Source organism: Pseudophryne corroboree, chromosome 3, assembly GCF_028390025.1.
Source record: "Pseudophryne corroboree isolate aPseCor3 chromosome 3, aPseCor3.hap2, whole genome shotgun sequence".
In the NCBI taxonomy this organism is placed as follows: domain Eukaryota; kingdom Metazoa; phylum Chordata; class Amphibia; order Anura; family Myobatrachidae; genus Pseudophryne; species Pseudophryne corroboree.
This window is the reverse complement of record NC_086446.1, coordinates 277,033,995-277,038,754: the sequence shown is the minus strand read 5'-3', so window position 1 is coordinate 277,038,754 and position 4,760 is coordinate 277,033,995.

Genomic DNA, 4,760 nt, shown 5'->3' with positions numbered 1-4,760 from the left:
GTATACTGAGCATTGTGTTTTTTATGGAGCGGTTCATTAGGTCTTAGAGGTTTAGGGCCAAAAACATAAATTGGGTGTAAATTTCTCAAAAGAAGCAAGCATAGGGAATAGTTGCGTATTTGCCCATATGCAGAGCTGTACTCATCTCGTAATGTGACTGCATCAGCATGTGTGCCATATTTGTAGCATATACTAGTCATCATTATTAGCGTATGTTGCTCTTGATGTTTAACAGATGGCAAGAGGTGTATTTTCACTTATGTCCAGGTCTACAAGGTGTTTCTTTGCCGCCTCTTCGGATCATACATTTAGATGCAATCCAAATGCATGAGATGGGCAGTATCCTATTAGCAGCTGTACTTTTCCACTGTTAATAGGATTGCTGGGGGCTATCCTATTAGCCCCAATGCCAGCATCCTTTCTCCCAATGCTTCGGATGCCTCAGACCACCAGAGCCCCAATTCCACGTTTTCATGCGATCGTGGTTCCAATTTCGGCCGATGAAAACAGTCTCTAATTGGATATTGAGATAATGAGCATTGGTCATTAATCGCGATATCGCATTTTGATACACGTGTAATAGAAGCCATGGATTAAAAAATGCAAAATTCAATTATATTTTACACAAAACTAAAATAGTGCGTTGGTGATACTTTTGCTTTAACTAAGTGTCCGACACTTTGCCTGGCATAATAGGGATAGTTTGAGTGCTCACCTAGACAATGTAGCACGCTGCTTACTGACTGGAAATTATTAAAGAGAACTTAATATCTGAGACAGGAACCACAGGGAAAGCCAAAGCAACCAATTAAGACTTTTTCCACATACAGTAGGTACTGCTGGTGGTATCTGGATAATTAGTCAACAGTGTCTAGGTCAACAGTCAATAGGTTGACATCATATGCACGTGGACTACGAGTAGGAATAGTAACCTATGGTGAGCATAGTGGTAGTGGAGCAAGCCACCTTACCTGAAGCGTGGCAAGCAAAGTGAGCCCTCAAGGGTACACGTTTCTACTGAATCTGGTCACATATGATGAAACATACAAAATGACACCCAAAAACTTAAAAAAAAACCCATTTCAACCATTTCTGTGTTGACCATTGTCATTGCGACCCTTTGTACCAGTCGACCATGCCCACTTGCCTACCTTTTGACCCTGTAGACCTATTGCATGTCAACCATATGGGGTCCACCTAATGACTGTCTACCTAGACACTGTAAATCTTCTATACCACACCCCTAGTTGGGACATAATGAAAATACTATTTTGTAAATATCTCACAACGTTACATAGCACATAATCCAAGTTTACTGGTTCAATTCTCAGTTTGGCTAGAAAATTTAAAGGTAATCCAAGGGTTACATAGGTCTGAAAAGAAATAAAAAACATAAGTTAATCTTTAAGAGATTGCAGTAGAAATAAGACTTTCTATTAATATTGTTAAAGGCTGAATGCTAAGAAAGCTTAAAATACCAATTAAAGATTTGTAGAAACCTATGCAAAAGCCGTGCAGGCTGACAATGTTACCACTTGCTTCCATGCATCTTCTCAGCAGATACAGGATTCCTCAAGGCTTTGGACTATACAGGGTATACAGTGGGAATGGTTATGTTAGTGTAAAGAAGCTTCTGGGAAATTAACACACTTCCCTTTAGAATTATACAAAGGATAGTAATTTTGAAAAGGCAAATCAACACCAGACCACGTGACATGATCAACGGTGGAAGTAGGGCTTACTTCTTACTAACAAGCTTTTGGGAGTGCCTTGTAACTACTGTTACATACTTTTGTGTGTGCCATCAGCTAGTACATGAAACAGTAAGGTACAAAAGTGGTAACCTGAAGTACAAATGGTCTCTTGCAATGACATGTGCCTACTTTTGCACAGATGCACCTACATGCAAAATGAGATTTTGTTTTGCATCATACAATGATTTAAATAAAAATGTGTAAAGCACATATCTAAACAGAGAAACCCAATGTAATAAAGCATTAAAACATAAAAAGTGACAAATGTAATATAGACAGCCATGATGTCCCCTCACTGTAATAATTAAAGATATACATGAAGGTAAACCAAGCAGTATTTTAGAAGGGAACTAAAGAGTAAAAATGATAAAGGGTTTGCCCTAACTAGCTGTACTCCCACCCAGAATGCTAGATACAGATTAAGTTTTCATTAGCTGTTCAGAGATTCGGGACGTAAACATGCACTTTGAAATGTGCTACATGAACAAGTAGGTGGGGTTCAAACTACGTGATAAGTCAAAGTTTTTTGGGCCCCGTGTCTCATGGAGCAATTAAATTGTTGCTCCTTTCGGGTGTGAACAACACAGACCCCCATTATCTCTACAGTAAGGTCTGAAGGGGCCTACACACGGTGCAATATATCTACCAATGGTGGTCATTCCGAGTTGATCGCAGCAGGAACTTTGTTAGCAGTTGGGCAAAACCATGGTGGTCATTACGAATTGTTTGCTCATTGCTGATTTTCGCTATGCTGTCTTTTGTTGCTAAATGCGCATGCGTATGGTACGCAGAGCGCATGCGCTAAGTTATTTAACACAAAACTTAGATTTGCTGGTGTTCGTGCAACGCTTTTCAGTCGCACTGCTGATCGGTGAATGATTGACAGGAAAGGGGCGTTTCAGGGTGGTAACTGAGCGTTTTCCGGGAGTGTGCTAAAAAAACGCAGGCGTGTCATGGAAAACGTGGGAGTGTCTGGAGAAACGGGGGAGTGGCTGGCCGAACGCAGGGCATGTTTGTGACGTCAAACCAGGAAATAAACGGACTGAGCTGATCGCAATCTAGGAGTAGGTCTGGAGCTACTCAGAAACTGCAAAGAATTATTTAGTAGCAGTTCTGCTAATCTTTCGTTCGCTATTCTGCTAAGCTAAGATACACTCCCAGAGGGCGGCGGCCTAGCGTGTGCAATGCTGCTAAAAGCAGCTAGCGAGCGAACAACTCGGAATGACCACCCATGTCCACTGTAGGGGATGCAGATGTAACATGTGCAGAGAGTTAGATTTGGGTGTGGTGTGTTCAATCTGCAATCTAAATTGCAGTGTAAAAATAAAGCAGCCAGTATTTACCCTGCACAGAAACAAAATAACCCACCCAAATCTAACTCTCTCTGCACGTTATATCTGCCTCCCCTGCAGTGCACATGGTTTTGCCCAACTGCTAACAAAGTTCCTGCTGCGATCAACTCAGAATTACCCCCGATATGGACTAAATAATCCATCGGTAGAAAACACAGTGCATATCGCACCGTGTGTATACAGCTTACGATGCCGACGCATGCACCCGCCGGGTCGGTATCGCAAGAAAAAAAAGAGACTGTGCAGGCAGCTCAATTTTGACTAGAAAGTGTACATTCTAGTACATAGGGGATGTAGTTGGAAACCCGACGGTCAAAATACAGACGCCGGAAATCCCTACCACCAGAATGCCGTCAGCGCCGCCACAGCTATTCCCACTCCTGGGTGTCCACGACACCCATGGAGTGGGAAGAGAACCTGTGGCAAGAGAAGTGAGCCAGCAAGGGGCGTCGTTCCGCCCGCCCCCCTGCCGGCATTCTGATGGTCAGGATTCCGGTGTCGGTATATTGACTGCCAGGATCCCATACCCAACCCGTACACCGTATAGTCAAAATTGACCATAGCAAAAAATTGCACAGAGCCAAAATCGCACCGTGTGTCTAGCCATTATCTGTAGTTTTCGGCTCCGGGGAGTTCAAGGGAAGTCGCATAGTGCAAATCAGCCACATAGGCAGAATCGCACCGTGTGTATGCAGCATTATGCCGATATCTAGATAATAAGGTATTCATTTTTTGAGGCCTCGTTCTTTTGGCATTTACATCCTGCCTTCAATAAACACCAGAAGAAACTTACGCTGCTGGGTACATTTATTCTAATCAAATAAAAATGGACAACATATAGAAACATGCACACTATTATTGCATGTTACTGCAGTCTATGAGGACTGTGAAGTGGCTCAACAGATAGGTAACCCCATCTTGAGGCAAAAGTGTCTCCAGCATCTTCTCTCCAGGCTTCTCCCTAAGAGGAGAATGAAAGTATGATCTTCCTCTTTCACTTCTCCACATCAGCTGCACGCCTCTGCAAATCCCTACACTGGTTCAATCTGATCTCCAGAATCAAATTCAGATGTTTCACCCTCATCTACAAAGCTCTCCAAAACATCCCTTCATACATCTCAAATCTCATCTTCATATATTCTCCCTCGTGCCCGCTTAGCTCTACCTCTGACCTCCATCATTTCTGATAACTTCTCATTTCTTCCATGAATCTCCACACATATGGGAATTCCCTACAAGCTGTCAGTCTCTTCCTTAGACTTCAAAACATTTAACGCTCTCCCAAAATCTCTTAAGGCAGGTACACACTAGGCGCTAAAGGGAATGCCGGCGATGAACGACTATCGTTGAACGATATAGTGCTACACAGTGAACGTTATCGTTCTACGATAAAGATCAGTGACGTCACCGCCGGCATTCCCAGACATCAGCTCAGCCCGACATTGGGGGTAATTCAGATCTGATCGCTGGGCTGCAAACTTTGCTGTCCTGCGTTCAGATAATCGCCACCACCAGGTGGAGTGTAAATTCGCCGTGCAAGTGTGCAATTGCATGTGTACGCCAAGCTGCAAAAATCCACTGTGTGCAGTCTCTGCACAGCCCAGGACTTACTTCTCCAGTGCGATGAGAAGAGGCTGATCGGGGCAGAAGCTGA